Source organism: Muntiacus reevesi, chromosome 17 (genome assembly GCF_963930625.1).
Source record: "Muntiacus reevesi chromosome 17, mMunRee1.1, whole genome shotgun sequence".
Lineage (NCBI taxonomy): Eukaryota > Metazoa > Chordata > Mammalia > Artiodactyla > Cervidae > Muntiacus > Muntiacus reevesi.
Genome location: NC_089265.1, coordinates 16,965,641 through 16,980,663, shown reverse-complemented (window position 1 = coordinate 16,980,663; position 15,023 = coordinate 16,965,641).

Below are 15,023 nucleotides of genomic sequence, written 5' to 3'. Positions count from 1 at the left end.
CCATTAATTGAGGGTCTAAAATTTGTTTCATAATCTAATAAACATTTCCTAAGGCTTATTTTAAATTTTCAAAAAACCTCATATTAATTCCCAATATTAGCTCATGAGAAAGTTAGTCTCCCCGTCCCTCCTCTTCCCCCTCTTCTTCTCCCTCTTTTCTCTTTTTAATTGAAACATAGTCAACTGACAATATTATATTAGTTTTAGTATATAAAATAGGGATTCAATATTTTTAGGCTTATACTTTATTTAAAATTATTACAAAATAATGGCTACATTTCCTTGTAGTGTACAATATAATCCTGCCACTTATTTATTACTATTATATACACAGTAGTTTGTGTCTCTTAATCCCGTACGCCTCTCTCTTCTTGCCTTTCCCCACTAGGAACCTCTAGTTTGTTCTCTAAATCTGTGTCTCTCACTCTCTTTTCTGTCTCTCTCTTCTCTACTTTTGTTGAGAAACAAAAGGTCAGAAATTTCATGTAACATCCAATTACTTCATAGTTTCAGAGTAGTTGAAATCAAGTTTATATCATCATGCTTTTCTTTCTACACCACTTAATATTAAGCTTGTTTTTAGTAGGCATGAAAAGTGGACTGTTAATGATAATCTATTAACCAAGGCAGGTTATTATATTTTCACTTTTAAATATCTAACATGATCATCGCATCAACACTCTACCATGACCTAATTCAAATGCTGGACTGGAAAGGCCAGTATAATATCAGGGTTACATGGCCCACAATGCAGATTGCAAATAAGATCTGAGATTTCACTTATCATTTAATAATACAGTTTTGTGGAGATGGTTGAACTTAGGTTAATAAATAACACTAACTCTCTGAAGACAAAGTGTTCATGAGCATCTGTCATTACCCTTGTTAACAAGAGCTACAAGTCACCTAGTTAAAGCAGATATCTAACTCAATGCCTGACACAGAGTAGTCCCCAACAAAATGCTCAATGCACAAAAAAATTAATAACTATAGTTAAAAAAAGACTGATTAGGTGGAGCGTTCTGACTTCAGCTGCAATCTGGCCAAATGCATGCTTTCAAAGATGTCAAAATGTCCTTCTTAACACATTTACTATTATTGAAATAAGAGATCCAGAAGAAAACTTTGTTAAGAACAGTAAGTTTTCTGGAAACAGTGAAATATAAAAAATACTTCCAACTCCCCTATTTTTTATTTACTGTGATGTGTATTGGCACGTTGAAATACATGTTCACAGGTAGTCTTGTGGAAACACTACTTTTTCTGCTAAACTAGCCAATACTTGAAAATATGGAAGCCTGAGGGTAAAACAAAAGATTGTTACAGAAGGAATCAGTTGAGATGGCAGTCATTCATTGTTATGAATCATTATGTCCTTAATCAAGCTACTGTACCTACCTGTGGCCTTAAAATTTCCAGGAAAGTTAAGTGTTTGTACTAAATGACTCAATTTTCCATCAGTTTTCTTCTCTCTTAGAGTATATGGTTGAAAGAGAGACTAGTGTTATCTGTGATTACCTTCTCCATTATTAACTGATCCCCTAAATACTGTCCAAGGGAAACTAATACCATGTTCCCTAGTGTCCTTTGCAGATGGGGATGAGGAATTAAATCTGAGGTAGTTTCAATGGAAGGATTTCCAGAAATAATCATTTTGAACCTCTGAACTCTCTCTTAATTCTTGCCTGGAATATGACTATAATAGTTAGAGACCCAAAAGCCAATCATAATCTTGAGCATAGGAACCACAAGCTAAGAAATGACTGGAGAACCCTGGATTCGTAATGGCTCCCTGATATTACCATACCTGTGCTAAACTGATGTGAAGTTTTTAATATTCCTATTCATTAATTTTATCTTGAATGTGTAACATGAGGTGCTATGGATCATCAGACTGGTTTCTTATTAATTACTCTGTAGTAGTTAGGTCTGTCACTCTACCTCTACCTACCCAGGCCTTAACCCTGGAGTGACCTGGTGAAAGCCAGGTCAAACCGTCCAATGCTGGTAGTTGGATACTTCATAGAGGAGGAACAGACAATAGATTTTCTCCATTTATATTCAGAAAAGAGATAGCCATTACTCCTCCAGAAAGGGGAGGAGAAAAATTACGCCGATAGGCTAATGATCTCTGAAAAGGACGGTCACCTTTTTAGAAGGTAAATGCATCTTTCCAGGGACCAGAGAAACCACTGTGGATCTCTGGTGACTTTGAAGAGAGAACGATGTCTTCAGTTCTGAGCTTCATCTCTTCATCTTCATCTCATTTCCATTTTAAAATGGAAATGCCTAAGAAGGTATTGCTTCCAGCCTTCCTAACACATCAGGTCTTAACTTAGAGACCTAGTCCAGGTTGGTTCCCTCAGATCAGAGCAATTAACTAGACAAATAGTTATAAATCAAATCTTCATGGTAATAAAGAGCAAAATATTCCTAAGGAAAGTGAAAGCAAGCATTTCCTGTCTTCATATTGCATCAATACCTGTGACTGGGAGGCTAGGGCTCTTTACAAGAAGGTTAGCTGTCCTGTCGTGTCCAACTCTTTGAGACTCCACAGACGGTAGCCCACCTGGCTTCTCAGTCCATGGAATTTTCCAGGCAAGAATACTGGAGTGGATTGCCATTCCCGTCTCCAGGGGATCTTCCCTATCTAGGGATAGAAACCCGGGTCTCCTGCATTGCAGGCAGAGGCTTTTCAAGAGTACTAAATACTAAAGAAAACTTTTATTTCTCCACAACAGGCTACATTTAGATGCCTACAAAGGAGAATAGACCCCTATGTGTTTAAACCACTGTAATCACATTTTTATTACTGGTATCAAATCAAAATTCCTAGTTGACTTAACAGTTGACTTAGAAAACATCAAGAATGTATTGAATCTCTAGCTTTCAGCTCAAAGGACCAGTGACCGTTCTAGTGCTAGAAACACACCAAACAGTGAATACAGGATTGATGAATGAATGAAGAACTGAGCCAGTAGAAGCCACCCAAAACAATCCTTATTACACAGTGAGCAGCTGATAGAACATGGGACTCCATATGACTATTGCCTGGATGCATATTTCCGTTTTCACTGTCCTACTTACATTTTTCTTGCAGTTATGGTTTTATTTCTATCGTAATCCTACATGCATGCCTTTTTCTTTAGAAACATTCAATGTTTCTACCCCAATATTCACCTGACCGATTCAACAGTCCATTAAAATGTAACTTTTTCAGGAACAAGTTGCAAAGGTATTCCTGACTTAAGTTATTTTACTATTCACTACTTTAACACTCTATTTAATTTGTGGCAGAATTTATCACATTAAAATCGCCTATATCACAGGTAGTTTGAAAGCTCAGTGAGAATCAGGGGCATGTTCATATTACAAAAGACTGAATTCCAAGAATCTAGCTCAGTGCCTGACTTGTCTATGTATTTAAGAAAGAAAGAAATCTGTCTCCGTCTCTCTCTCAACACGTTAATCATAAATTCCTAACAACTGTCAGCAAATAGCCATAACTTTGGAGGTGTTTTTCAGAGTGCATTATCTGATGGCCAGGAATCACTGTCCTATAGTTGTCTACCCTGCAGTGTGTCAGTAGACAAAATTACACTCTGCAAAAGAGACAGGAGCAGATGATACAGCCCTAGGCTTGAGAACTGATTTCTTACTTCAAATATGTTTCCTGATTGAAGATTGCACACCTAGGAGGTGAGATGAGAGAGCTATTTTATAAAAGTGTCCAGCAGATGTACTGCAGTAATTCCCACTGTATTCATCACTTACTGAATTGCTCACACACCAGAGGTATAATCCAATGTAAATGATCTCATCACCCATCAGTATGAGGGCTCACAAATCCAACTTGGCCTGAAGCTAAAGCTTGACATTTCAAGGTTCTCAAATCCACAGTAAGCAAGCAGTATATTGATGACTTCCAAACGTCTCTTCAGAAACAGCCCCAGCTTTTGAGAAATGCAGGTGTTTGGGATCTAGAAATAGAAGTGGCCAGCTGCCCTTGAGGTACTTGGGGCACAGTTCCATATCTCCTACCCCTGATTTGGCCCTGAGAAGGGAACATTTTGTGCGAAAGATAATGAAATTGACACTATTTGCATTCTGCTCATACATGTACTAAAGAATGAAATTTAAAAGGCTCATTTTAAAGCCTCCCTTCTTGCAGTTTCCCTGGCATATCTGTATGTGGGAAGACATAAGGCATTCTCGTGCTGTGAAATCGGAACACCACAAAGATTAACCAGAGAGATTGCCAGGGGCCTTGAGAGTCCATCTACGCATAAACCTACTCTGATAATGGGTTACTGAATTTGAGGTAAGTCCACTAAACTTTCTCAGTTTGTATTTCTCTTCTTGACAGTAGAGAACCAGAATAAATTGTTGTAAATCTCCCTTCCATGTTTAACATCTTCTGATGACAGAACTCTGAACAAGATTTAGAGTATCTTCATTTAGAATTGATCATCATCCTCCTTATTCAGTTCAGTTGCTCAGTCATGTCTGACTCTTTGTGACCCCCATGGACTGCAGCATGCCAGGCTTCCCTGTCCATCAGCAACTCCTGGAGCTTACTCAGACTCATGTCCAGCAAGCCGGTGATGCCATCCAACCATCTCATCCTCTGATGTCCCCTTCTCCTCCTGCCTTCAATCATTCCCAGCATTAGGGGCTTTTCAAACAAGCCAGTTCTTCACATGAGGTGGCCAAAGTATTGGAGCTTCAGCTTCAGCATTAGCCCTTCCAATGAATATTCAGGACTGATTTCCTCTAGGATGGACTGGTTTGATCTTGCAGTCCACGGGACTCTCAAAAGTCTTTTCCAACACCACAGTTCAAAGCATCAATTCTTTGGTGCTCAGCTTTCTTTATGATTCAGCTCTCACATCCATACGTGACTACTGGAAAAACCATAGCTTTGACTAGATAGACCTTGGTTGGCAAAGTGATGTCTCTGCTTTTTAATATGCTGTCTAGGTTAGTGATAGCTTTTCTTCCAAGGAGCAAACGTCTTTTAATTTCATGGCTGCAGTCACCATCTTCAGTGATTTTGGATCCCAAGAAAATAAAACTGTCACTGTTTCCATTGTTTTCCCATCTATTTGCCATGAAATGATGGAACCGGATGCCATGATCATAGTTTTCTGAAAGTTGAGTTTTAAGCCAGCTTTTCTCACTTTCCTCTTTCACTTTCATCAAGAGGCTCTTCAGTTCCTCTTCGCTTCTTCCATAAGGATGGTGTTATTTGCATATCTGAGGTTATTGGTATTTCGCCCGGCAATCTCGATTACAGCTTGTGCTTCATCCAGTCCAACATTTTGCATGATGTACTCTGCATATAAATTAAATAAGCAGGGTGACAATATACAGCCTTGACATACTCCTTTCCCAATCTTGAACCAGTCCATTGTTCCACTTCTGGTTGTAACTGTTGCTTCTTGACCTGCATACAGATTTCTCAGAAGGCAGCTAAGGTGGTCTGGTATTCCCATCTCTTTAAGAATATGCCACAGTTTGTTGTGATCCACACAGTCAAAGGCTTTGTTATAGTCAATAAAGCAGAAGTAAATCTTTTTTTGGAACTCTCTTGCTTTTTCAATGAACCAACAGATGTTGGCAATTTGATCTCTGGTTGCTCTCCCTTTTCTAAATCCAGCTGGAACATCTAGAAGTTCTCGGTTCACGTACAGTTGAAGACTCGCTTGGAGAAATTTGAGGTGTGATCGACAAAACTTGGGTTTGTCATATATCCCTACAATCTAGTTCTTGCTCTGCCACAATACTTCCAAGCTGTGTGATCTTGGCCAAAACAGTTATTCTTCTCTTCTGTTTTTTTTTTTTTTTTTTTTTTTTTTAACTGTTAAGTGGAGTTTCTTACCATAATAGTCACGGAACACTGTGCTGTGCAAACATAACTGGTAGGTGTTCTCATATATGCTAGAAGGGACTAAATGCAATCCTGCTGAGGACCAAAGAGAAAACACACTAAACTTGAATCAAGTAATAGATTTCCTTATAGGAACCATACTCTGCTATCTCCTTATTAGAACTTGGAAAGTTATAATTGAGGTGAAGCATGGATATCGAACTTTGTGTTTGTCATCAAATACTTTTCTCTGTTTTATATGATAAATGGAAAAAAGTATAAATGGTTATTTCTAGAAACATACCTAATTTCAAGGGCATGAGGCTGACAATTTTACTTTTCCAAATGTTTCCTTACTAACATCTGAATTCCTTTTAATGGGTAAATTCAATAGTCAGATAATTTTACAAGGAATAGAGACTATTCTGGAGGAGCTAGTTCACTGAGAAATTCAAATAAAGGTATAAATGATTATGTTCAGTTTTCTTGCAAAGAATAAGTTTATATAAGAAAAAGAGAAGCATCTACACAGGGTCCCTATAAAGGGAGTGATGCAAGTTCACAATTAGAGACATTACTGAAGATTTAAATTGGAACAGAAAAAGAGTGTCTTATTAATTGGCTGAAAATAGTTCAGTCCATTAATAACCAAGGATGCACTGAGGTTTCTAAAACTATTGCTCATTTTCTAATTAAACCTGAAACTATTCTTGTGAAGTATCTAGGAGCCAGCAATAATTATCCCCATTTTTGAATAAAAGAACACAGTGTCTGAGAGGTGAGGCAGTTTAAGTATATAATCAAATCAGTAACACTTAAGAACAAACCATGAGAGCAATGAATAGAGAATCCCTTTCTCTCTGAATGTAGATACTAGTAAACAAGCAAACTGGCTGGAGTACGGTAGACAGAAAGTTGGATGTGAAACCATAACACTTAAAGTGTCTTCCAACTCATGAAGACCAAAATTTGGGCAGGTTACTTATATCATTTACACTCTCTATGAGTTGGGAATAACAGCACTCACTTTCTAGCATTGTGGAAATGAATAAATGAGAATACATATGTTTCATATAGTGAAGTAGTGATAAGGAAATCATGGTTCCTCCTCTTCTTGCCAACTCTTCCTGCAATGAGCAGTGTTCATCTGAAGTGATCAAGACCAGGAAGTCAATACAGGGCTCAATTTTAGCAGATGACACGTCCCAAGGATTTATGAGATTAACGTCCATAAATGTATAAGGCTAATTTAGCTTCTAATCAGGATCTGGTGTACTCAACATGTGGAGTCTCTCTGTTAAAATAAGATGTCTATACCAAGTATCTTTTCTCACTATATAAGAACATTTGGGAAAGTTTAAAGAATTAAAACTGAATTAGAGTTTAAAGACAGTGTTTAGTCTAACAAATGCATTATTTGTTAGAAAGTTTAAGGACTAACCTGAATAAATTCCAAGTCAACTGTCCTGACTCTTCCATTTTACAGAAAAAGACAATTATCTTTAGGCCCAGACATACACAAATTAATAATAAATTACCAAGAAGGTTAAGATTGAATTGTCTATCATTTTACTCTAAGATCAGAGCCCTATCATATGTCACTTGACATTTTGAAAGTCAGATACATTCCTCCAAGTATAGGAGAAGATAGACTTGAACTTCCCTCAGCCACCCAAAAAATAAATGTTCACCATAGGCTGCCTGAGCCAACAATGTCCCACCTTGGTAAAAAGCTAAATTGTCAAGATGTCTGAAATATATAATCTACAGTTCCATCCTCTACAGAATAAAATACATCATGGAATTGTGTCAAGATGCCGACAGAAAGTCTAGCATAAATGCCAAATAATGTAAGTCTTTCGCACAGACCTCTCCACATGGTTCAGTCTGGCTCATCAGAATTCTGCTTGTGGCTTGAGGTCAAAAGCTTCATATTCATTTGTGTTGATATCTCTCTTATGTTCATATCTCTCCTTCAGGGCCCATGTAGAAATGGGTCAATATCAAGAATCAGGTAATCCTTGATCCTAGGGTTAATACCAACTAAACAGAACCAGCATATACAAAAATCCCCCAGTGAGATGTAAAGCACAATCTAAAATTTCACTCCTAAACCCACACCTTCCCTTAAGATTTCTCAGTTCTCTTTATAAGGAAGAAAGTGATACATTTTAATTCCCTTTAACATTTTCTACTGAGTCAAGTGCAATTCCACTACCATCTGGGAGGATATTCTCAGTTATAACAGAATCAAAGAGAGAATGTTGTGAAACCATGTACATTGTTAATAAACAAAATTACCAAATCTAATGATCTAACTTCAGAAGATTTTTCCAATAATGATAGGATGTTTTGCAAGATTAATCAAAGTGATTCTTTTGCTGGAAGTTTCTGCTCCTCTTTGTCTGCCTGCATTCAATCCATGCCACTTGGGAGAAGGATGGTTAAACAGAAAAGCACAGAGGGAAAAGGTAAATTCTCAGCCATTAAGGTTCAAAATATGCTTTGGAAATACCTGAGACAAATTTTTGAGGGAATAAAATGCTAAAGTTGTTAGAAACTTGACTTTGTATAACAAAATCCTAACAGTTCAAGATATAATGCCTATACCAAACAATAGGCCTAGAAGAATAAGTGATCCATTTAATATTTTTTTCATAAACCCATTATAAATGAAACTGGAATTGAGATACAGCCAAAGGCAAGAGAATTAGAACTTTGTATTTGCCCCAAGAGAGGGACGTATACCAAGTCTTTCTAATAACTTCTTCCTCAGACTAATTTCCAGGATTAGATATGTAATAAGATTCATAAATGAGCTTTAGGATCAAAAAATACAAGAACTTGTCACCTCAAGCTGGGAAAATTCTTGGGACTTGTGGCGTTGATAAATGTCTTTTGCCAGTATGGCATAAGGACCTATATGAGTGTCCTAGGGCTGCTGGAATACCACCTACAGATTTAATAACTTAAAAGAAGTCTACTACCTCACATGTTTGAGGGGCTAGAAACCCTAAATCAAGGTGTCAGCAGGGCTGTTTTCTCTGAGACTGAGTAGAATCCTTCATTTCCTCTTCCTAGGGTCTGATGGTGGGCAGCAATCTTTGATGTGCCCTGACTTTGTAGATGCATCATTGCAACTCCCGCCTCTGTAGTGACATGTCTGTTGGCTCCTTGTGTGTCTGTTTTCACATTATCTTCTTATTAAGAACATCAGCTACACTGAATTAGGCCCCACTCTAATGAACTCAACTTAATTAGATTTATTTAATTTATATATTTATAAATTGATATATTTATTATATAGATTCTATTTCTAAATAAGATCACATTCACAAGAGAGTTTGGGACTTCAACACTTCGTTTGTAGGTGTACAAAATTTAACCCATAAAAGGCCATCCATCTGCCAAGCAGGAGATGTGGGTTTGATCCCTGGGTCAGGAAGCTCCCCTGGAGAAGGAAATGGCACCCCCTCCAGTATTCTTGCCTGGGAAATCCCATGGACAGAGGAGCCTGGTGGGCTACAGTCCATGGGGTCACAAAGAGTTACACATGCTGTAGCGAGTAAACAACAATAATATGCTTATACGAAAGTTCCTAGACCATCACAGAGAGCTTTTAGTAGCCTGGAGGGGGAACTTGAAACCAATCAATTATTAACATACCCTCCAAGAGTGATATGTAAGTCGTGAGAGAGTGCTAGAACTTTGGGGGACTCATCATCAGGATAAAGCACCTGTGATGGCCTTTTATGTGCCCAGACATCACTAGAGAAACATGAATTTCTCAGCAGAAGGAAAAGTAGAGATAATAAGGCACATGATTAGATGGAGTGATATAAAGTTAAGAGGATATCAAGATGAATAGGTGACAGAGAATTGCAGTCATCTACTCTTCTCCCATTGATGCCTTGACGTTAGTTGAGACCTTTTGAAAATTCATCTCAGATGTACCCCAAAGATAAACTGGAAAGGAAAAAAAACCTGAATTGACTGAGAAGCACTGAATCGAATGAATGAATTTACCTCAGATGGACTAAGATTAAATATTTTCACACTAGAAGAAATGAGAGATGTGAGAAAAAAAAAACTGTCATGTCTTCAAGGAAACAAAGTACTATATTATTTTGTGGCAACCTTCATTTGTGATTTGAGATGTATATGTGTTACCTGTATAATGAAGATAGAAAAAACTCTCTGGGATGCAATGGGCAAGAAAATATCAATAGAGAAACTGTCTTTCGCTGGACATGCTGCCAATGTAAAAATAAAAACATACTAGAAACACTGAAAGCTGGAGAACTATAATTTTGCAGGAATCCTGTGGACTCTAAAGTGTGTATCACAGAGGTAAAAACCATAATCAAACCTGGTTGCCTTTACTCTGGCAGTACCTATCATTTTTATTTCAGCAAGGAAATATCGTTTGCCCTACATTGATCAGGATACAGTTTCTTTCTTTTTTTCAGCCCAAACAATCTTTAATACTCTACCAGTTGAAGTAGAAATCAAGACTTGTCAAATTTTACAAACATTTTTATATATACAAATATTTTTAGATATACATATACATACATGAGGACTTCTATCTTATGGATGCTGACACTCTATTTCGATCTCCTCTGCCTTCTGGATTTTCTTTTTTTTTTTTTTTCATTTATTTTTATTAGTTGGAGGCTAATTACTTTACAGTATTGTAGTGGTTTTTGCCATACACTGACATGAATCAGCCATGAACTCACATGTGTTCCCCATCCTGAACCCCCCTCCCTTCTAAGGTAGATTCATTGCTCACACATAGCTCACACTCCCTGAAATTGTGAACATGATATAAAAGATTTAAAACTAAAAGATAACATGTTTGTAAGTGGATTTACCTGAAACATGAAGTAGATAAAACCACAATAGATTTTTTGATATGAAGATGAGAAAGTAAGAGAGATAGGTTTACATATAATAAATTTATGTGAGAGTCTCGGTCCTTACTAGCTGATTGACTTAGGGCAACTGACTTAATATTCATAAATCTTGGTGTCCTAAAGTGCCAAATGGCCATAAGAATAGTACTGATACTAACTTCATACAGTCTAGAGCTTTAAATGATTTAACACATGTATAGCACTCAGCACAGTGACAGACACATAGTAGGCATCTAATAAGTATTTATTTTTATACATTGCTTTTGCTCATCCAAATTGTGTTGTCTTTCAAACGACAACTGAAATAAGAGAGCTGTGTTTCTGTCTCAGTTTTAGAATTGTCTAACTATGTAATTTTAGATTTCAATTTCTCAACTGAGCTTCCAATCTTTCATGTGTAACATGACTACATTGGCTACTGGATGGTCTATAATGCCATGTCCAGGTCTGATATTATACAGTTATAGGGATAAACAAGTTGCCTTAGAACCATACCATTTCCTAGCTCTACAAGACTTTAACAATTATTTTATAGCTAACCAAACCTAAGAACAGGTAAGGAAATAAGGTACTGTTCAGCCAAGTGACCCACAAAGAATTCCCTACTGTTCATTCACATTTTCTGCAATCTTTAATTCACTGGCTTTGATACCTACTTCTAAACATAGAGTATTACCCTTATCTGTTATCAAAAGCAAAATTGGAGTTTCAAACCAATCATTTAGCTATGACTTTTAGTTCTGCCAGGATGTCACAGTTCTCCTTGTCAACTCAAATTCAGCAATTAATGGGTGCCACTGTCAGTGTTCTTCATTTCCTTTTTAGATATATGGAGTGCAAGACTCCCAGTCAATCTGTACTCTGAAGTCATCGTCTTCTTAAACATACTGACTTTTCTAGTCCTACTGAATCAAAATGGCCGTTACCACACTGCTATTGTCTGCCCACGTCTATCTTCTAAGTTTCAGCAACACGAAGTCAGGGCCCATGATTTGTTTGTGCTTAGGCCACATACTTGGTATAATGCCTCAAGAATAGTTATTAATAACTATTTAGAGTATCTCTTAATAAATGAATGAGCCAGTGAATTTTATTAGGTTGACTCATATGAAATTGAGTTTTTGTAGCTAAAAAAAAAAAAGGACAAAGATAAAAAGTTCAACTTAAGAGCAAATGCCAATTATAGACATAATTTCTCCCTCTTCATTCAATTGGGTCAGATTTCAATATTGATGAAAGTATTCAATTTTTAGCTTTTCGTTTTTCTTCTACTTAAGCTGTTTCTTATTTCTACTTGAATCCTATTCTAGGATTATGCTGTAATTAAATTTTGTTCTTTTATTCAGTGAATTAGTCATTTGAAAAAAATATTCACTGAGCATATTTGAAACAGGGACTGTGCTAGGCTCTAGGGATAAAATTTTGAACACAACCAAATGTGGTTCATGTTCTAAAGTAGTTTTTAACCTACTTAGATACAGACATCAGTAAAACAATCACAATTATATAGAGAGCTGTACACTGAAAAAAAGGAATATTGTGTTATGAGAATGCATAATAATAGAATCAATCCTACAAAGGAGAGGGTCAATTATGGCTTCCCTGAGAAAGTGACTCTAAAGTTGAAAACTTAAGGATAAATTGGATTAATCAGACTGCAATAATACTTCTGTTTATAAAAACTGAGCAACTAGATACTATTTCAAGTTTAGCTCCATATAATCAATTTTTGACAGTGAACAGTATATATAAAGTAATGGGAAAGAAAACATGTGGGCAAGTGAGAGAAAGTCAACATGACTGGATTAACTCTGATAAAAAATATACACAGAGACCAGAATATCTGGGGTTTTCAGAGCCATACTTAATCTTAAAAGTGATGAAAAGGTATTAAAAGTTTTATAGCCAGTGCAAGTCTTACATATGTGTGCATTTTCTATTATATCACTCTGGATGCAATATACTTGATAGCTGGGGTAAGAAATGTGAAAATTCAGTTAAGTGGACTACTGTACTAGTTACTGTGAAAGATGAAGTAACATTAGCTACAATAGAGGTAATGGAGATTGCTGGACGGTAGCGGTGGTGACAGACTTGAGAAGCATTTAGGTTCCGCGTATAATAATGGATTAACTTTGGATATTAAGGAAAGAAAAAAGTCGGAAGTGATTGGAATATGTTATTTGGAAAATATAAAATCAATTTTGGACATGAGAAATTTGAGTTTCATTTCAGACATCGAAATGTAAATGTGAATATACAGCCGGATGACCACATCAGGAAGTGAGAGTTGAGGTCTGACATAGAATTAGATATATAGATGTATGTTTGGGTAGGGATCATTATGAACTACATGACAGATGAAAAAGCCTAAAGAAAATTAAATTTTCAGAGGATAGAGTGGTAAATTATGTCAAAATTTGCAGCAAAATTAAGTAAGATAAAGATTATAAGTTATTGAATATGGTTAATTTAGGTCATGTGTCAGCATAAAGAGAGCTATTTTGAGTTACACAATCGAGGAGACTGAGTTATGGATTAAGTTGTTGCTTAGTTGCTAAGTCACGTTCAACTCTTGGTGACCCCAAGGCCTGCAGTGCATCAGGATTTCCTCTCCTTCACCATCTCCTGGAGTTTGCCCAAACTCAGTCCATCGACTTGATGATGCATGGATGGAGTAAATCAGGAGAAAATAGAGATTTTAAGTAAAGATGATTCACTGAAGAAATTTCATTGGGAAACAGAGAATAGGGGGAAAATGGGTGAAATTTGAAGAAATGCATGAACAGAAGAAATTTCTTTTTTTGATAGAATAAATCTTGTTTAAAAATAGGGAGATCAATAGAGCTTAAGTTCAGAATTGTATTTAACAATCCAGTTGAAAAGGAAAAAGAGGATAGGGATCAAATAATAACATAAGATTTTTGAAAACTCTATAAAGAATATGGTTGGAAGGACAAGTTATGTGATTAAGAAAAACTTATATAGCAAGATGAAAATAATAATATATACATAATAAAATACTGACTAGTATAATAATAATGATAAGATGATAGTGATGATGATGATTTCTGTTTAGTGATTACTATGTTCCAGTCACTATTTTAATCACTTTACATGTTAGATGGGGATACTAGTAGACCGTAGGCTTGATAACAAAACATTGAAAGCATTTCCTTCTGATGGTTTTATATTCTTTATACAGTAAGAAGTAAGGTCACATACTAATAGCAATGGCATATTGGGCTTGATGGGAAGAGGTTGCCAGAAATCTAAGAAAAATGACAAACTTTAAAACAGTCATAAAAATGAGAACAAGTTGAAAACAGAAATACAGTGGAACTGTGAGGCAATGTTTTGGACCTGAAGCTAGTGATCATGAATTTATAGTGATATCAATCTGCTTTGTGGTGTCACTTTCTCTAATATGGCTCAGTAGCTCAGATTAAATTAATCATCAATCAACCAACCATTGATGCCTTTAGCACATAGGGTAAAATCAGATGCTCCGAGGAAAGCAAATATCAGTAAGCTTATACTTTGACTTTTACTTAACCAAAATAATTAAAACCCCGTGTTTTGGAGGTCTGGTTCCAAATACAGTGTAACTAGCTTTAGACTAATCTATTAACAGACAGCAATTATAAGCTCTAAAAATATATTAAAACATACACAACTCTTTAAAAATACTGGGGAACAGCAGAATCACATCCTTCTGAAGTGCACATAAACATTCTCCAGAATAGATCACATATTAAGCTACAAAAGAAGTATCAATAAATCTAAGAGGACTGAAATCACATCAAGTATGTTTTTGACCACAGTAGTATGCAACTAAAAATTACAAGAAAGAAACTGGAAAAAATACAAATACATGGAGATTAAACATGATAGTCAACAACCAAAGGGTCAATAATAAAATAAAAAATTTAAAAGTACATCAAAACAAATAATAATTAAAATAAAACATTCCAAATCTACAGAATGCAGCAAAAGCAGTTTTAAGAAGAAAGTTATTAGCAAAACAGGCCTTTCTCAATAAACAAAGTCCCAAATAATCAACTTAACTTTCTGCATAAAGGAACTAGAAAAACAAATTAAGCCCTAAGTTAGGAGAAAGAAGGAAATAATAAAAATCACAGTGGAAGTAAGTAAAATAGAGAATAAAGTAATAGGAAAGATAAAAAATTCAATATATTTTTATTTGAAAAAATAAAGCTAACAAACATTCAAAC